Below are 21,076 nucleotides of genomic sequence, written 5' to 3'. Positions count from 1 at the left end.
TCAAGATCTACCCGGTTCTAACAATAAAGGCTTTTATTATAGGAATGTAAAAGCAGATGTGTATCCCATTTGCTGTAACTGCATCTTTAGGAGGATTCTACGTAATCCCTACGCTCTGTGTCTCACACAAATTTTGACTGGGGGAGCAGTGAACTTTCAAGCTGTGTCAAGTATTCCTGTTAATTTGTAGGGTAAACATTTCTTATACATAGAAACCAGCACATCTAAACACTATATTCAACAGATTTCATGATGTAGGTTTCTTTTCCTAGGCTTCACTGCCTAGGAAATAGAATAAAAGGGTCACTGCATCTACTTGGTATAAAAATAAAATGTCCTTACATATTGATAAAGAACGTTTTTCTTTTCAAATGGCAAGTGTGTGGATTGAAATTAAAGTGTGCAACTAATGTTTTATTGTTTCTGACAAAGGTGATCCATTTACATATGCATCTGGTCCACATGAAAATGAATGAAATTTGAGGTGCCCGCCAAGAAAGGAAGATTTGGGCCTGGACCAACTTTTCAAAATAACCACAGCATTCCTCCACATTACTCTTTGAGCTAACTTACTGAACTGACAGAATTTACTTGATGCCAAACTAGTCCTAATCTTTTTTTTTTTAATTTTATTGACTCACCATGAGACAGTTACAAGCTTTCTAGTCCTAATCTTTTAAAGGAAAAAGTATTTCAATAGCAGAGGTTGTACAGAGGTGGAACCAGAGGAAGTTTATGATTAACAGCCCAGTGTTCCATCTACAACAGGCCAAATACAGTGTACCAAAAGCAAAATATGTAGTGACACTTGAGGACATTTCCACTTAACTGTATATATAATTCTGGGTCATCCCAGAGAAATGAGACCCAGAGAGACAGCTCAAAGGACTTAGAGCCAGCTTGCAGTAGGAAGGCCAGGATTAAACCCTTGCCCCACAAAATTCCCAGGGCATAGACCCCAGTGTAGCCCTCCCCTTACTTAGCACCATGGGGTGTGACCCCAAAACAAGCAAACAAAAACATACAGTCCAAAGCATTTAAGAGCCTGAGACAAGTCACTTCCATCCAAAACTGAAAACAACAGAGCAAAGAAATTCCAATTCTTCAGTGCCAGCATGAAAATTACAGGATGAGGATTAGGGATGATGGCTCTCACAGAAAAAGCCCTAGTTCTTTGCCAAAATTATTTCCAAAAATAAGTTGATTAAAAATAAGTGACAAACACATTTTCAAATCCAAACGACTTGTTTCCAAAATGGTAGAAAAGCAGTTAATCGGGCTGTTTATATCTGTTATAACTACCCACACAACAAACAAATTAAAGATCCCTCAAGGATGGCGAAATCTCTATCAAGTATAATTTTCTCTAAATTTTAAAGAGCATTTAAGAACATTAAATCTCACACAATACTCTAAAATGAATAAATCTTTATCTTTTTTATGCCTACAATGGACAAAAGTATAAAATTATAGCTAAGAGTAATTAAATATTCTGATCAGTCTCTCATCTTCTTTGTGCTTGCATTTCAATTAATTGTAGTAAAAAGTACTTAGTGAGCGTCCCATAAAAGTAGAATCAAGAAGTGCATTCCTTTGTAACCACTGCATCACAAATCATTCTTCTAGTTGTTTGTGATACTCAGCTAACCTCAAATACAATAGCTTATATTACAGTAGATTACCTATTTTATCATATTCAAATGTACTTTATTGTCCCAACTACCAAAATAAAAATACTTTTCATCATCTGAAGTGATAAAGAGACCTAATGTAGAGCCGCAACTTCTTTTTTTTTAAGCAAATAGATTACTAAAACTCACAGGCAATTTAAAAGAAAAAAGAATGCAAAACCAGCTCATGAAAACTAACATAACACTGGCGGAGGGATGGGTGCTGGAACACTGTATGACTGTACCGACCACAAACAGCTTTGAAACTCTCTATCTCTTGGTGATCCAACAATTAAAAAGAAAAAAAGAAAAATAAAATAGGTCAGGAAGAGAAACAAAATAACTTAACTTCTGCTTATTATAATACTCTAAAATAAGTGATAGCAAAAATCAGATTCTAGTTTTTAATCGGGTACTAAGGTAAAAGGAACAAAAATGAACAGCCATCCTATGCCATTAACTATGACACTGTTCACAACTGTCTGAAATAAAACAACAGGTTCAAGAAAATAGCACCTTTCTAAATTGGTTTATACTAAGGCTCATTAGACATATGTGATGAAAATCTGAAATATACCAAGGTTCACTTTACTCAGATGTGCCTTTCAAAAATAAAAAACAAAAACAAAACATGGCTCCTGGCTTCAAACGTTTAGTAGTAACAACTGAAAATCAGTTAGTCAGCTCTCTCTATTTTAATAATTTGGCTCTTAATAAATCAAGTCTCCTGATTCTTTAACATCACCAGAAAAGAAAGATATTGAGAGTTTGTGGCAGTGTCAACAGCAAGGAATCTGTCCATCTTGTACAATTGTGTGTTCCATTTGAATCTTTAATGATCCACACTAAGGTCCAAATGAGTTCAGAGACTTCACACTGGTAACCATCATGCTACATGCAGCCAGACCTAGAGGTTTTATGTCACCCAGGCTATGTGGACACATTTGTTTTTATTTATATGTGTTTTATTATATTGCCATTATGAGGAAAACCCATCAATGAAACCCCAATGTCTAATTTTGAATGAGAATTCTGGAAGATATTCCTAAATATCAACAACATGTTATATAAACAGCAACTGGCTCTTCACACAAGAACTGTGACTCAATTCAACCCTATTTGTTTATTTCAGTTGCTTATCTGAGTTTTTCATTTATCGTCTGGTCCCATGATTAATTCATTCAATTGCCTTTCTTCCAATAATCCTATGGTTTAAGTAAAATAAGAAAAAAAAGGTATAAAGTGCCCCCAAGTTGTCCTAGTTCTGAAATAGGCATTGCTATCAAATCTTGATGAATGACACTGTACCACAACTATTCTCAAAATGTAACTTTAGGAGTGATAAAAATTTGAGTTAAGAGCTACTCCCCCTGCTCAAAAGTCAACATCACAAATAAGAAGTTTCTACATGCCTGGCAGAAAATTAAGAATGAAATCATTTAACAGAAAGCAATTGCACATGTGACTCTACCCCCTCCCACTATTGGCAAGAGTCCAAAATAAAATCAGAGTCAGGGTAGCACTTACTGGAAAATGTAGAGGGAATCTCTGACATGCTACAGAGACTAGCACTTAAGATTACATAAACACTGGTTATTGTGTAGCAAAAAGAAAGCTAGTCCTATTCAAGCAGAAAAATAAATATTAAGTTACAAGCTGTGTTAGGTAAATCAAAATGATTCTACATAGATTAATACAAGCTTATTATTTATATTTTGTTTACTTTGGGAGAGGGTTTGCTGGGCTTATTGAGTCCTGTCATACTTTCTTTCCTTAATAACTCGTAATAATGCCCATTTCAAAACCAAAGTGCATGCCTGGCAAGCAAAAAATGGCAAGCACTGAACACATCACTCACATTTTCAGAACTGAGAGGTAAATGAGCTTCACAGTAACTAAAGAAATCCACCACGATATTCTCCAATTATGTTATATATCAGGGGAAAAATTTTTTTCAGGAACAAACCCCAGTCCATAAGTTTGGGAATCAAACAACAAGGGCTATCCAACCTGGACACTTTTTTGACTCAGGGCACAGCTCACAGCACAGAATGACTTGATTCTGAAAGCTTTAGCTTAGTAAACCCAGAACTTAGCACTTCCAGGACCAGACTGGAGATACCACTTCAACCCTGACCAGCGAGTCACTCTGGTCTATAACTCTATACTATCCCCCAAAGTGCTATGCATCTGCTGGGCTAAGTATCTACTCCACTTCCACTCTGGCTAGCTAGTTAAGTAGTTCCTAACATTTTTTCAGCCAAAAAAAGAACTTCTAGGGCGTTTGCTAAGATTCTACCAAGTACTCATCATGTACCCAAGGTAGATGCTCCTAAGAAATCATTCAACAATCTATATCCCACATTGATTGCTACTACCTTCTCGGAGCTTCCGGTGTACCAGAAGGCCAATCACTAAGATTAGCTTGAAATTTGTGGACAGAGAGAACAGTGAGTAAGGGCTTGTGTTGCACATACCTGCCCTAGGTTCTATCTCCAGCGCCTCAAGCACTGCCAGGAGTGATCAGTAAGCCCTCACCACCACAGGGATGGATGGAGGTGGGCGGGGGGAAAGGGGAGGCGGACCCCTAAACCAAACAATTTGTATACAAGGTTAAAACTTGGAAAATTTATAAGGCCAGAGCGATAGTTCAGTAGGTAGGGCGTTTGCCTTGCACATGACTGACCAGGGTTCGATCCCCAGCATCCCATACGGTCCCCCCAGCACCACCAGGAGTAATTCCTGAGTGCAGAGCCAGAAATAACCCCTGAGCATTGCCGGGTGTGACCCAAAAAGAAAAAAAAATTGGAAAATTTAAATGAAATAAAGATGACATAACGAGAAAAAACACAAGTAAGGAAGAATATAACAGAGTGGTTGAGAAGGACATTTCTGGTAAAGGCACAGGCAGGAAGGAAGAAGCATTGAAAAGGGAGGAGCAGAGTGCATGAGGCTGTCGGGAAGGAGGGATGGAGCTTGAGCCTGGCTGAACCCCCACGAGCTGTTTAGAAGAGGAGGAGGGGGCAGCCAGAACAAGAGCAAAATCCTACAGGACTTTAAAGGCTTCTAAAAGGAACTTGCTCTTGAGAAAAAGAAGAACAATAGGAGGCAGTCTGCATGGTCTAATATGCTTTCCTTGAAAACACATAATGCATGTACTGGAACGCATTCCTCCAGCATGCAGATGGGTTCACTGCTCCCTGTTATCAAGTGAGGTGTCGACTTAATCTCAGTTACTTTTGCTATTATTCTCTGCGACTTTCCCCCTTCACCCCTTATCATCTGAAACAGGACTAACACTAGTTAGACCCAGCACAGCATTGCTTATACATGTCAAGTTTAAAAAGGTAACAGAAACCATTACCTATAGCTACCTTAGAAACAAAGCAAAGAAAGACAGCAAGGATACTGTGCTTTCTCGCAGATCTGTATTGATCATAAAACCATAATCTCAGTATCACACAAGAATAAAAAACTACCTATGATACTTGATGTACATGGTGGCTGAACCATAGATTTTTTAAGAGGATTAGGGATTTATTTATTTTTTTAAAACTGCATAACAGCTTACATATGAACCTGTCCATGGCCTTAAAATTTAATGTGGCTTCTCTCTATATCCCAAATTGATTCCTATGGGGAGAGAGTGAAATCTGGGGTTTAGGCCATAGCCAGCCATGCTCAGGTATTATTCCTGGCTCTGTGCTCAGAAGTGACCCCTGGCAGAGTTAGGGGAAACCATACGCAGTACTGAGGGTTGAACCAGTCAGCCTCATTGCAAAACAAGCACCTTCATCAAATAATCCTTGTACTATTTTTCATCCCCTTACAGAAGTAAATATGGCCACTCAATCATGAACAAATTCGTCATTTTGTAATTCACTGTGGTTCAATTTAAACATTTTTTAAACTATGGTAGCTCAAGAGGCTGAGAGCATGCTTTGCATGTGGGTGTCCTGGGTTTGGTCCCTGGAACTACCATCTCCTCAAAGCAACCCCAGTGATTCTTCAGCAAAGAACTCTGAGTAGTGCCTGAGGACTGCTGGGTGAGGCCCCCAACTCAAAGCCAAAAAATAAAACCCCAACTCTGTTTCAAAAGGAACATTAGTTCCTAGCTCAAAGCTATGAGCCATGAGCAATGAAATAGTAAGAAATATCAACAAGGCATATTTAATAAATTAATCTGGATAATTCATTGTGGTATGACGGTCAAAAATTTGGCTTGGCTCAGAGATGTAGCTCATGGCGCAACATCTGCCATGCTTGTCTTAGGCTCTGGGTTCCATCCTGAGCACAGCAGAAAAAAAAATTGATTTTGCTCAGGATGCTCTGTCTGTAATCACGAAACTATTAACAAGCAACTCTTCTTTGTGGGGCCAAAAAGATCGTACAGGATGCAAAGTGCTTGCTGGACATGTAACTGATATGGGTTTGAACCCCAGCACCCAGAGGACACTTCTGAGCACAGAGCCAGGAATGAGCACCACTAGGTGGGGTAACAAAAGCCCAACCACTCCCCATCCAAGAAAGCATCAAACAAATAAATGGAGTTGTGGGGGGGAAATCAAACTGCAAATATGCCTGCTGGCCAGTAACAAGAGAAAGTATTAACCGAATGCACCATTATAGTCCAATGCACCATTACATCAAGTCCACAGAACTATTTCCCCCTTTACAACAGACCTCCCATCATTGTGTTTGCAACAGTTAATGTAGTCTTGTCCCTAACATTTAGAGAGAGAGAGAGAGAGGGAGAGAGAGAGAGAGAGAGAGAGAGAGAGAGAAGAAACTGGCTGGGTAACCACTTTAATGTGACAACTCAAAATATACCAGATATACCAGAACATTACAGATTTGCTGCTTTGTTCTTTTCAACTATGGGGGGAGGGGGGGGAACACCACCAGAAGTATCTTCCATTTTGCTTTTCTTGAAGAAGTTATTAAGTTCAACTAACAATGCAAGTCTTAACAGAAATACTTTAAAGGGGCTATTACAATCTCAAATAAGATGATTTAAATTGAAAATTCTTAATCACATAAAATTTTCACAAGAACATCAAAATGACTAAATGCATTAAATGCATTTATATCTAAGTCAACTCTAACTAGTTCTAAAAGCAATTTCTTAAACTAATTACATGGGGAAAAACTTTTTTGGATAAAGAGCAATTTAACCAAAGTTCTTTTCTGATGAAGAAAAGGCAGCTTTAAATAAGCAGGGATTTTTTTTTTAATTTCTTTATTTGGCTGAGCCTTCTCTATAATCTCTGAATTTGAGAGATTATACAGGAAAAATTTTTTGGTGCTTTTGTTTTTGTCCTTGGGGGCCATACTGGGTAGTGCTCTGAAACCATAAGGTATTGGGGAATAAACCCAGACTCCAGCATGCAAAGCAGAAGCCACTGAGTTACTTCCTGGGCCCTGCAAGATCCACTTAAAGAGTCAACTGGAAATGCAATATTCTGACTGCAGAACACTTAAATCCCAAACCAAAACTTTCAGCTCACTATTTCTTTTTTGTTCTCAACCGTATTTGTTTATAGCAAGTTGAATGAAATCAATTGCAAAGAGCCTTTTCAACTCTGAATTTAAATCTTTTTATGTCTCGGCAATATAGTAAATTTAACTTGGGGTGGGAGGGGAAATAAATGACACTTTCTATTATTTATTTTGTAAACAGAATAATAATAAAAGGAAATTTTGCAGCTTTGGGACTCCCTATCAAGCAAAATGTTTTAAATTTTTAAAAATCCCTTTAAATCTGAGACAACACTTGAGAACCAGACAGCATATGCAGGGAAATACTCTGGAACAAATTGGTATCACATAAGCACCAAAACCACAGGACTGCAGACAGAAATCCTGAGTGAATTTTTGAAAATAATGACTTCTTTAGCATTGCTCACAGAGGTTTATTAAACACATTTGCTCCTAAATCTCACTCTGGTGTAATCAGTGAGTGAAATCCAGTGAAAGGTGAGAGCAATGAATGGTAGAAGAAGCTGATGAGAACCTCAGGATTTTCTTTTGTGCCATGTTCAAGTTAATCCACCCTTTCATAGTTAACACAATGGAGCCAAAAAGGCTGTAGATTTTAAGAGTTTCAAAAATTATACATGATATGAGGTTTATTCAGAAATCAGTGCTTGCGAGAGAAGGGAAAGCACTTTCTGAAATGCATTTAGGACCTCACCCTTGACACTGCAGGAAGCAGCCTTTAATGGAGCAATGCTTTGACAAGAGAGTTCTCACTAAAATAATTTTAACCGAAATGAAGAAACACTCAGCTCCAGGACAAAACAATGAAAGAAATGCAGGCACCGTGTGGACATATTCTGGCAAAAATGTATTGAAATGATGCTCATCAGTGTCAGAGAAACAATTTTGTTCCTAACACTCCTCCTGCAGTGCTTTTGTTTCTAAATGAACAAAGACACAGCAAAACCACAGTGCAGAGTTTCTTCAGCACAAGCTGTGACCAGGAGCCGGGGGGTTGCTCTTCCACCAGAACACCACTGTCTGTTAGCCTGACCAGGCGCTGAGGAGTGAATCAACTGCGGGATGCCATTTCTCAAGGCTCAGAAAAGTTAAGCACCGTAGCAAAGTCACTTTATGCAGCTCAGGATTGAGAAACTCAAACCCACATTCTGTAGATCCAGGGAAATGAAGGTCAATGGCACTGCCTGGTGATTCTGAGGGTCTACGAGACAGAAATGTGTCCTGGAAATGGGACTGAAAGAATGAGCAACGCACTTGCTTTGCATGTGTTGACCAGAGTTCAAACCCAGGAAAACCCCTTGGGTAACTGAAGTCAAAAAGGGGAGGGGAGGGGAGGGGAGGGGAGGGGAGGGAAGGAGAGAAGAGGAGAGGAGAGGAGAGGAGAGGAGAGGAGAGGAGAGGGGAGGGGAGGGGAGGGGAGGGGAGGGGAGGGGAGGGGAGGGGAGGGGAGGGGAGAGAGAAGGAGAGAGGACAGGAGAGGAGAGAGGAGAGAAGCAGGGAGGGGACAAGAGGGGAGGGAAGGGGAGGAGAAGAGGGGAGAGGAGAGGGAAAAGAAAAGAAAAGAAAAGAAAAGAAAAGAAAAGAAAAGAAAAGAAAAGAAAAGAAAAGAAAAGAAAAGAAAAGAAAAGAAAAGAAAAGAAAAGAGTGGAAGAGAATGGAGGGGAGGGGAGGGGAGCATAATCTAGACTTCTTCTTTTTTTAAATATAAAGACCCAAACACACTACTAGCACAGAGCATGTTGATACAGTGACCTTGAGCCACAACCCTCCTAGACAATCTTAGCAGACAGCTCCTACTTGGTATGACCTAATTGGCTATTCTGAGGTCTGAAAATGCTCAAATTTCTTTCTTGTTAAGTATTAGTAACTAACTGACCAAATCATATCAATGAGGAAAGATCCACTTTTAGATAACCAGTTCAAGCTGCATCCTGTCCTGGGAATTCCACGGGGTCCACTTAGAGGCCCAACCCTGTGCCCCAGAAGAGCAGTATGTGTTGTTTCCCTTTGTTCTTTTATGATATTTTACACTAAGAGTTCCCACTGTAAAAACTCTCTGGTTGCACTAAAAATACTGTAATAAAAGTGATAATTCCTGAAAATTATTATAGGGCTTGCAAAGAGAATTCTAACACTACAGCCTACACAGGAAGGCATTATGCTAACACCAATGAACTGCTGAGAAAACAATTCACTTGCTCTGAAACAAACAAAAAAAAAACATGCCTGTTCCACACAGACATATGTTCACATTTTTACTGAGATTTGGGGACTGTCAGAAGCCCGGGCACTGGTGCTGTTCAATTCAGCAACGCTGGCCACTTGGGGCTGCCCTTGACTGAGATGTGTTGATTGTAAAAAGAACACAAGATTTCAAAGACCCCATCAGAAACAATGACTGCAAAATAGCTCATTAATTATTTTTCTCTTGATATTAATTTTTATATGTACTGAATAAATAAACATCCACCTAAAACATCTAAAATATATTACAGAGCACCTTGAAAAGGGCATATTTCTTACTGATGCTTCAGCCTCAAGTATAAAATCTAAGTAACCTAGAATCACTGTCATCCCATTGCTCATCAATTTGTTTGAGCGGGCACCAGTAATGTCTCTCATTGAGAGACTTATTGTTACTGTTTTTGGCATGTCCTATACGCACAGGTAGCTTGCCAGGCTCTGCCGTGTTGGCTCGATACTCTCAGTAGCTTGCCGGGCTCTCTGAGAGGGACGGAGGAATCGAACCCGGATTGGCCGCGTGAAAGGCAAATGCCCAACTGCTGTGCTATCACTCCAGCCCAAACTAGAATACTTTAAGGAAAACCTTTCCCTTCATTCTCTCTGTCTCTCCAGCCGACTCCTAACAAATTATGGGAACTCGGGTTCTCTTGGTTTCCCTCTTCAATCAAGATGCCTCTAATTCAGTGAAAGCACCTTTATAAAGGCATTCGGTACACTTGTTTATGTTCCATGTTTTAGCAAGGCTCCTAAATGCATCAGAAGCACTGGCACCAAGGGATGGAAGAATACAGGAACAAAATCCCAAGGCTTGGCTTTAAGTTCAACTCTGTCTTTTAAAGGGAACGAATATTGGGGATACATTTAGAAAGCAAGTTAATTTTAGACACTATTATTAAAAAAATAACAAACACATAGTCAAATGAATCACTATGTTCATGCTGAAAATATAGATCTGTCACAGTGACCAGAAGGTTTTTGAGGTAATGTGACTTCAGGAAATTTCCCAAAAACTTTAACCTAAAAGCAAACTTTCCAGGAAATCAAGGCATACATGGAGTGTCCAGTATCCCAAATATCCGAACAGGATTACTCATCTGAGAAGAGCGGAGGGAGGGGGGAGGGGAGAGAGAGACAGAGAGAGACAGAGAGAGACAGAGAGAGAGCAAGAGTGTGCACCAGTGCTGTTTTTTGAGATACACAATCCTAAATGCCAAAATCACTATGCTAAAAAGCTGGCACAGAAATATACTCCTAAGGTCATGATTTTCTTGGTCTATGGTGATGCTCCCCAGGGAATTTTTAAACAAAATCTTTCTGGAATCAGATTAAAATAATGGACAGAGTGTATTCTAAGTAACACTAATTTGCTCAAATCATCACTGGCTATTGAAGAACAAAGAAAGTGAAAAAAAAATTTTTAATGATTTAGAAAAACATTTCTCATCAAGTGCTCCAAACTGATGTATCTGCAGAGGGCACAGAGATTAAAAATATGTTTTGTGCTTCCTTCTGTTCTAGGTTTTGAAGGTCACAGGACCCACAACAGATGTGGCCTGGTTTGAACCACAGAAGTCTGCATGGCTAGGAAGTGTAAAAGCACAACAGCTGAGACACTGTGGCTACGACAGTTGGTGAGTGCCATCCAGCGGGGCAAGCCACTACCTCTGCCAGAACAAGTGGCATCTCTTGTAGGCAAACAGCCCAGAAATGGGAGCCGCAACTTTCATGGCCCACAGCGGGTAAAAACCTATGCCACTAAATATAGATAAAGCACTGGCCCAGAAAGAGTGCAGTGACTAAGCAGCTTGCCTTGCATACAGCTAACCCAGGTTTGATCCCTGGCACCAATGTCCCCTGAGCCCTCCCAAGACTCAGACTTATGCCTTAAACTAATGAGCAAGGAAAGTAACAATTTGGGGTGACACCTGAATCCTCGCTGCTAATGTGAGATGAATTTTTGAGCTGGTAAAGGTTCCACCCTAAGATGACTCACTGCTTTGCAGGATTCCTGGGTGAGCAATCTGGCCAAAGGGGGAAAAAAAAAATACTAAGCCTTGAATTTTGAATGTCAAGTCAGTAGTAAGGCCTGAGTACGTAAGTCTGGATGTGAACAAAGAAGGAAGGAAGGAAAAGGGGGAGGAGGAAAGGGAAGGTGAAGGGAAGGGTGGGAAGGGGAGGAGAGGGGAAGGGAAGGGAGGGAAGGACAATGGAAAGGAGGAAAGAAGGGAAGGAAGGAAGGAAGGAAGGAAGGAAGGAAGGAAGGAAGGAAGGAAGGAAGGAAGGAAGGAAGGAAGGAAGGAAGGAAGGAAGGAAGGAAGGAAGGAAGGAAGGAAGGACTGCAGAATAGAAAGACCTGTCTAACCACATCTAAATAGCACTATAAGATGCACCATCATTTTATTGGCACAAATAAAATAATGAACCATTATTTTGCTGGCAACCATCTTATGTCCACAAAACTGATCAATAAGCATATTATCACACATCTAGACATTTCCAATAAATTTGTTTTTAATAGCACTTATTGCTTTTTCTGATTATAAAAGCAATAAATATTTGTTGTAGAAATGCATTAGGTAAAGTACATCAATGAGAAAAGTACATTAAACAGACAAGAGTACATAAAAATCATAAACAATAAAATAAAAATAACCATAACCACAGCTAAATTTTGGTGTATCTCCCTCCCCATTCCAATTATCAATGAGAACATCTATTGTTAGCATATAGTGAACTGAGACTGTTTCAAACGAAGTAACTTTCATAGTGAAAGAATGTGTAAAAATCAAGTTCCTTTCTACAAAATTTACAAGTATTGCCAGTAACAAAACATGAGATTCCCAAACTCAACAGGTCTACCAGTAAAAGATGAAGAAATTACTGTGATGATCCTTCAGGTTCCAGGGTCACTTGAACAAACTTGGGTTTTTGTTCAATAACCCAATGGCAGGCCAGGGAATTGGTGCAGAGAGTTAGCATATCCTTTGCATGCAGGAGTTTGATCCCCAGTGATGCACACTTTTCCCCACAGCCAAGAGTAACCTCTGAATACTGGTATGTATGCCCTCTGCCCTACCCCCCCAAAAAAAATAAAACAAGAACCAACTTGACAAACTGGTGGATGCTATATAAAGTTCATAAGCAAAACATGTTGTCAATAATCAGGTGACAACTTTTGCAAGAGGGAGAAACCCAGACAATCCACACTTTCCTCCCCATTTGAAACCATTTTTAGGAGCCAAAGAGAATACGGGAATGAAGGAGAAGCTGACCCCAGTGTGTTCGGTCCTTGGCACCACATGGCCTCTCTGAGTTTTGCCAGAGGAGATCCTGGAGGGACCCAAGTAAAGCCAGGAGGCCTGGCTGGTCCCCGGCAACAAGAAATTCCGAATGGCACAGCATCCTCAGGACTTAGCACTGGACTGCTGGCCAGGTGGGAAAACCAAACAAACAAAACAAACAAAAACCACCAGGAGGGGCCTGAGTATCAATTAGTCAATCAGTCAAAAAACATTTGTAGTATCAAGCCACATTGAACAATAAGCAACTACTGGCTCAAGATACATAGCTGCCAGACGCCTCACTTACTATCAACTATGCTACCATCTCTCCCCACTAGAATGCTAGGTACTGAATGCCAGGCGGCCCTACTTCTAAGCTGCATTTCTAAGATTCTTAGATCCGACGCTTTCATTCTTATTTGGTGGTGGTGTGGGGGTAGGGGTAGGGGGCACACACCCTGCAATGTTCAGGACTTACTCCTCTCTCTGCACTCTGGCTCACCCGGACCTGCTGCCTACCATCTTTCCAGTCGTTGTTCCCTAATTCTTTAATGCATGTAGGTTTGCAAACCATGCTGAGTATGTCTAGTATGGAGTGTGGCAGCGTGTGAAAGAAATTTCACCTGAAAACTTATTATGTGATAGGCACTAATTTAATCGTGTAGTCCTCAAAGTACTCCTACAAAGTAATCACCATACATCAACCCACTGTAGAACACAAAACTGGACGTTTCAAAGTAAAAGGGTGTTGAGGCTGGAGAGACTGTGTGGCCATCAGGCACATATCCTGCATGCAACTGACCAAGGTTCAATCTTTGGCACCACATACAAATCCCTAAAGTCCCCTCAAGAGTGAGAGTACCCCTGGTATGGCATGGAAAAAGAAAACAAAATACACTGACTTATTCAAGATCACATATGTAGGAAGTGGCAGAGACATGGTGAAAGCCAGGGCAGCAAAGTGAGTCGTTCGTTCAGGTCTATGTCACTCAGTCTTCTCTGATCACCTCTTCTTTGCAGGCATGCTAAGCAATTGTGAGTGATACAGGACTCTCACTGGATGAAAGACGGAAGTGAGGATAAGGAACTCAGTATCACAAGAGAAAACAAGCAATTCAAGTATTGCTAAGTCAGAGAGAGAGTACAGGAGTTAAAGTACTTGTTTTGTATGCAACAGACCCCGGTTCAATACCCAATACCCAGTATGGTCCCCCGAGCACCTCTAGCAGTCAGGAGTAGCTCTTGAGCACTGCCAGTTCTGGCTCCAGGCCCCCTTAATAAGCTAAAACAAAACAGCATCATAAAGAGTTCACATGAGCCTTGCAAAGAGCTGCACCTTGCAGAATAGTGCACCAACACTATTCAAAAAGGAAAAAAAGAGAAACCTCAGGCCATAAAACTGCTCCAAGAACTGCATCCCAAATGGTATCAAAAATCAATTACAGGGGCTGAAGTGATAGTACAGCAGGTAGGGCTTGCACGAAGCCGACCTGAGTTCAATTCCCAGCATCCCATCTGGTCCCCTGAGCACCACCAGGAGTAATTCCTGAATGCAAAGCCAGGAGTAAACCCTGAGCATCACCGGGTGTGAGCCAAAAAAAAATCAATTACCAAAAAAGCATCAAATGGGGCTGGATCGATAGCACAGCGGGTAGGGAATTTTCCTTGTATGCGGCCGACCCAGATTTGATTCCCAGCATCCCATATGGTCTTCTGAGCACCGTCAGGGCTAATTCCTGAGTGTGGAGCCAGGAGTAACCCCAGTGCATTGCTGGGTGTGACCCAAAAAGCAAAAAAGAAAAAAAAAGGCATCAAAAACTGCTGGTGAGAAAACCAATCCAAATACCGAAATAAGGTCAGAAAATGCATTATGTGTTCTGAATGTTATATTGGTATAAAATTCAGTGAATTCACCCCCAAATTACTTAATTACCAAAGGACATGTACATTCTTTGATTTGCCATTCATTATGCTTAAAGGTCAGCTGAGGTGAAGCTGTATATTAACTTGTAGTTTTTATATCATCTCAAAAAAGAAAAATATGCTAGTTATGTAACTTTGTATGACACTAACCAATAAGGGTCTAACCAAGACTCACATGCTGGCATTCTTTGTTAGTCAAAAATTACCTAGTTTCTCCAAATGCTTTCTCAAACCCCTTAGTCATTCTATTATTTACCTCATTAATGACTTGGGCTTAATATGGATTTAATATTTATTATTCTGTTGGCTAAAAAAAACGTGTTTTGAACTTCTTGAAAATTTATGATTTGACACTGCAATGACTTTAGCCCCTGGCCAAGATGACATGAGCTCCAGTACTAGTTCTCTTTTCTTTTTATTTCTAAATTATTACTCAGGAAAAAAACCCTGTAAATTCTAAGTTCCACCTCAGCCATAATAATAGGGGTGAGAGGCTTAGTATATCACAACCTCAAGAGAACAGACCATCTAATTTAAAAAAAAAAAAAACCTTAGGGGTACAAGAGAGAGAGTACCATGAATAAGGAACTTGCCTTGCATAAAATCAACAGGGAGTTTCTGTCCCTGGCATTCCATATGGTCTTTGAGTGAGCTCTGAGCATCATTGACTGTGGGCCCCTGTTGGATTACAGCTCTAAGCATTTTAGGATTAACATTGGTTTGTCCTTTCTCCCCCGCCTCCCACAGGAAGATTAGATTTGAGTTACTCCCATCACAGTGCTCCCAAGGCACACCCATTCCATCAGGCACTCCCAAACCTCTGTGTTTATCTTTAACTTCTCCTTTGTGCTCTTTCCCCCCTATCTGTTAATAAGCAATATTCCCAGATCAGACTGTGTGGCTTATAAAGTCAAATTCTTCTGAGGGCTTTGGATTCTGTATATGTAAGTGAAATATTACTTTTCTCTTTCCTTTTCTGTCCTTTGAATAGTTTACTTTAGAGCTTTGTATCAACACAGGAAGACAATGCTATGGTTTTGTAACATGGAAGTTAATTAACCCCAAATAATATTTACTCATGGGCATCCATCGTATTTACTCGACTTAAATCTCAATTGGCTTACTTCCTTATAAGGAGGGTCCTGGCAAAGGACTTGGATGGACTCAGGGCAAGCTGTAAGCTACCTGGCATCAAAAAGGCATAAGCTAGGCACCAGAAGAAGTATAATAAGTTAAGAGCACAGTCATGGAACAAATTTTGACATGACCCAAAAAGAAGTAACTGAAAAAGACCCTGCTGGGGTTAGGAAAAACTAACCTGGCCTGAGGACTGTGGTCTTGGGTATATAATGAGATGTCCTCAGGAAGAGTCACCCTTTTAGCTTAAGATATCTCTTACTGTGTCCATATAAAATGACTAGAAATATTATTAAGAAGTAAATTTAAGATGACTGTTTAAATGGGTACTGGCTATGGAAAGGAGAAAGCAATACACCCTTACACGGAACTCTGCCCTTGGGCAGGTCTCCTAGCAGGAATCTAGAATGCTGAGCGTTTACATGAGATTTTGTCCTCAGATGGATCTCCTAAAAGAACTTCCCCTGAAGGAAGGACTTTACTTCTGTACATTGTTTATGATAATGTTTAGTCACACCTACATGTAATTTCTTTCCCCACTCTTCATGATTTCTCTATAACTTAGGCTGTGAGACTTGGATAAACAACAACTGATTACCAACCAGCCGTCCTTTGTTCATCTGCTGCCACTGGCCAACTGGCAGGGGATAGTGATCAGCCTGAATACACAAAGGGGAACCCCAGGGGTAGGCCAGGGACCACCACCGAGGATCAGCGACAACCCCCCTCCTCCCCTACCCAAACAATCTAGGGATGCAAGTCTAAAACGTTGATAAACTTAGTGGTGAAACTTTGGACATCAAAATTAATTTTGGTGGGAGGTGTTATTGGAAAAATTGACTTCATCAAACTGGTTTTAAAGAATTATAAAATATATGTCCTAAAATAAATAAATAAATAAATAAAATATATGCCCTAGGTTAAAAAAATGTCAATTTACAGTTAAGTTCAGCAATTTTCTTGATGCTTCTTATTTATTCTAAGAATAATGCTATTAAAAAATCTTCTATCGGGGCTGGAGTGATAGCACAATGGGTAAGGCGTTTGCCTTGCATGCGGCCGACCCAGGCTCGATTCCCAGCAGCCCATGTGGTCCCCTGAGCACGGCCAGGAGTGATTCCTGAGTGCAGAGCCAGGAGTAACCCCTGAGCATTGCTGGGTGTGACCCAAAAAGAAAAAAAATTCTTCTATCAAATGAAATTGATTCCCCCCAAATTGTCCATTTTTTCTAGATATGGTCAGCCAACCAAATTCCGCTTGCAGTGATTAATTCATGCACATCTCTATCCCTAGAGGGGAAAATAACATTAAGTTATAAATGAAGAGATCCTTTCACTAAAAAGGAATGATAAACAGTGTACAGCAGTATAATCAAAAATCCAGAAGACAAAGCCACTACACATAAACTACAGTGATGAAACTTGGCTAAAGGTTATAGATAAGAGGGCAGTTCCATTGAGATTTATATTACAAGGTCCTAGAATCTGATGATTCATTGGAAATATTGAAACTAAAGAGGTTAGAATAAATGTGTGAAGAAGGCTGGCCTGGCCATCATCCACCCCAGGCACAGTCCCAAGCTTCTGGCTGCTCCCCAACAAAAATTCAATGGTGCTTTCTTACTTGATACCAGTAAGGCAAACATTCCACATTGTTACCACCATCTGACTATCCAAAACACAAAACAGGTATTGTTCCAACTGCACAACACTTTGCTACTGAGCCAGGCCCTGTTGTCTCAATCCTGCTCAAAAGTGGATTTCAGGAAGCAAGTAATAAAAGAAAGCAGAATATGAACATCAACCACCAATCCCTGGGAAATGAACATTAGGATCAAAATGTACCACACTGAAGTGAGCACTTCTCATGGGGCTTAGGGGCCCCTGCAGGATACACAGGAGTCATTTCAAGCAACATCAACAGTAACAATAAGGAGTTGAGGGGGAAAGTGGAGTAGAGAATCAAATCTTAAAAAAAGGGGGATCATCAAAAGGGAACAGTATAATAACAAGAATCTCTCTACCCAATTTTAAGTGTATGGCTAGAGTAATCAAGACTGTGTGATATTAAAGGACAACCAACATATAGATAAATGAATAGAATAGAAAAGCCAGAAAAGACCTATAGAGTACAGCCAACTGATTTTTGGCACCAGTGCAAAAGTAGTTCAATGGAGGAAGAATGGTCTTTTTGAAACAATGGCATGCGTACAATCAGATATCCACAGACAATTAAAAAATGAATAAATAACTGCCATAAATCTCACACTTTACACAAATATTAACACAAAATGAATCATTAATGTTAATGTGAAATGTAAAACTATTTGGGGGACTGAATGTGAGAAAATCTTTTGGGCCTGGGGCTTAGTTAAGATTTATAACACCATAAGTATAATCCAAAGAAGAAATGAATAAATGAGGCTGCATAAAAATGAGCAGCTTTTACTCTGTAAAGGATCCTGTTGAGAGGATGAGGGAACATGCTGCAGACTTAGAAAAAAATATTTGCAAACTATCCAAGCAGTGAAGGCCGCTTGAGTGTAGGAGAAACCCTCACAAATCAACACACACACACACACACACACAAATCAATCCAATTAGAAAGTGAGTAGGGGTTGGGAGTAGATGTCTCACCAGAGAGCAAATGACCAGATGAAAGACTATTCTACATCTTTAGCCAACAGGGAAACGCAAACTGAGCCACAGTGAGACATCACAGCACACCTACCGGAAGAGCTAAATAAAAACAGACACCACCAAAAGCTGGTGGGAATGCAAACAAGCTGGGTCTCTCAAGGCTTGCTGCTGGGGATGTGAATGAATGAAGATATTCTGGAAGAATTGGCAGTTTCTTAGAAAATAACAAAACAGTTAACAAGATGATCCAGCACTTGTACTCCCAGGCACTAGTCCTAGGAAAGTGGAAATGCTCATGTACAATAGCCTCTATTCCTATTCGTAAATGGCTTTCTTTGCAAGCGATAAGAAACCAGGATTCATGGGAATCCCTCTCAAAAGGGGAGTAACCTTTGTGGTACACCCATGTCCTGGAATACTTCTCTAAAACAGGGCTGAGATGGGCTGGAGCAATAGCACAGCGGGTAGGGCATTTGCCTTGCACGCGGCCAACCCAGGTTTGATTCCCAGCATCCCATCTGGTCCCCTGAGCACCACCAAGGGTAATTCCTGAGTGCAGAGCCAGGAGTAACTCCTGTGCATTGCCAGGTGTGATCCAAAAAGCAAAAAAATAAAAATAAATAAAAAACAGGGTACTATAGCTGCACTCAAAAAACAATATGGAAAGAGCACCAACACATTGAGCAGTGAGGAGGGAGCCAATCTCAACAGGTACATGTTGCATGACGTTTTTGTAAGTTAACATTCTTAAAATGACAAAGACCTATGTAGGCAAGAGGGGATCTGTGGTGTGGTTGTGGAGATGGGGGTGGAGAGGGGAGAGAAAGGTTTGTGGTGATGGAATCATTCTGTATCTTGATTCCAGTGATGTTTACACCAACCTACATGCTAATACACATAAAAATAGAAATATAAGGCACACTGTAACAATGTGAAACACTTGATTTTGGTCCTACTGTGGGTAAAATGCAGTCAATAGGGGAGCTGGTTTAAGAGTATATAGACATTCCTGTGTCCCTGTACATAGAAAGTCTGTACCTCTCTGTGAGTCCAGAATTAATTCAATTAAAAGTTAAAGAAAGAATATCTTTCTCAGTCTAAGTATGGTCACATTTTTACTTTCTTCCCCATCTACTTTGATAACTGCACTTGGAATTAAGGACATTACTTCATCAAAAATGTATGATTATAAGTCAGGAGTGATCCCTAGGTATAGCCCCAGAGATAAACTGGTTTGATGTAAAACCAAAACAAAACAAACACACACAGAGAGACAGAGAGAGTACAAGAGGTAAGGTGCTTGCCTTGCATGCAACCCATTCCAGTTTAATCCCTGGTATTACATATGATCCCCTAAGCACAGCCATAGATCAAAGTCTCTCCTGAGCAGAGAGCCAGAAATAACCTCTGCACACCATATAGTATGGCCTAAAATCCCTCAAGCACCAAAAAGAAAAAAATATGTATAAAGACTAAAGACACATCATAAGAAAGTTCCCTTTTTTTTAATTGTCCCATAAATGTCACCACTGGGCCAGGGCAATAATAGAGCGGGTAGGGTGCTTGCTTTATACACAGCTGACCTGGGTGATCCTCAGCTCCCCACATGATCCCCACAGCCTGCCAGGAATTACTCCTGAGCCAAGAGCCAGGAGTAAGCCATGAGCACTGCCAAGTATGGCAAAAAAATAAAAATAAAAACCACTATAGATAATATGATCATGAAAATTAATGATAAAATAGGAACAGAGAGGGGATAGCAAACCTACCATTGCATTACACTTGCAATTTCCTGTTAACCTTGTGATAAAATGCTGGGAAATAAAACAAAAGTGTGTTAACACACATTAACTGGGCCTTTAAACAATGCACCAATTAAGGGATGGATTATATAATTTCTACAACAAAGAAATTTCCTGAGAAGAAAGAGGAAAAGAAATGAGCATAGTCTTAAATATTTGACTAAGGTTGAATACTGAACAGTGTTAACCCCGAGACAGGCTATAATCCAACTATGTAACTGAATTATTCACTCCTGTCTATCCTCTAAAGAATGTTTTTCATTTCACTTTTACCTCTCAAATCTCTCAAACTGAAGAAACATTACTGTCATAGCTCTAAAATGTGGGCTGGAACCTTTATACACTTAACAGAAAGTAAAACATTTATTCATATACTCACTATGTCACTATGTATCATGCATCTGTGTGCCAGACAGTATACTAAATCCTTTAAAAAAAATAATAAGCAATCTGTGTAAGTTTAAAGATTTAACTAAAATAAACAGACTTGACATTAAAATATTACCATTAATTCCCCAATCATATTAACAGCTTCCCTTTGAAGCGGTAATAATGAATTAAGGGAAACAGAACTCTAAATTTAACTTTCATAGTTCATATACATAGTTGCTTTGAATAGGAAGTTTGCAGAGAAAATGTCTACTTAATAGTTCAGAAAGCGGATTCTGATCCCAGCCAATAGACTGGATGCCTCTTCTGCATCTGTTCCTCACACTTATGCCTATGGCTGCTGCTTCCCCAGTGAGAACCACTGCTCCCTTTCCAATTCCCTATGCACTGTGAAGCTGCCTCGTTGAAACCAGCCCTGGGTTCCAATCCAACTGATCAAATCCCCCTTCTGCTGGCCTGGGTATGACACTTTGTGTAGTTTCTTCTGCAAA

At 40.2% G+C, this 21,076-nt stretch overlaps 1 protein-coding gene and 1 non-coding gene across 4 annotated transcripts in view; one reads left to right on the top strand and one right to left on the bottom strand.

Moving 5' to 3' along the window:
- Positions 1–21,076, bottom strand: part of PTPRG (protein tyrosine phosphatase receptor type G) — a 798,688-nt gene that overhangs the window by 618,561 nt on the left and 159,051 nt on the right. The window lies entirely within an intron of this gene.
- On the top strand, positions 11,293–11,442 carry LOC129404473 (U12 minor spliceosomal RNA). Its single transcript, XR_008629886.1, has one exon. It is a non-coding gene; the product is annotated as a U12 minor spliceosomal RNA (small nuclear RNA).

Source organism: Sorex araneus, chromosome 4, assembly GCF_027595985.1.
Source record: "Sorex araneus isolate mSorAra2 chromosome 4, mSorAra2.pri, whole genome shotgun sequence".
In the NCBI taxonomy this organism is placed as follows: Eukaryota; Metazoa; Chordata; class Mammalia; order Eulipotyphla; family Soricidae; genus Sorex; species Sorex araneus.
Note: the sequence above shows the minus strand (reverse complement) of the source record. Positions and strands in the feature narration are given on the sequence as shown.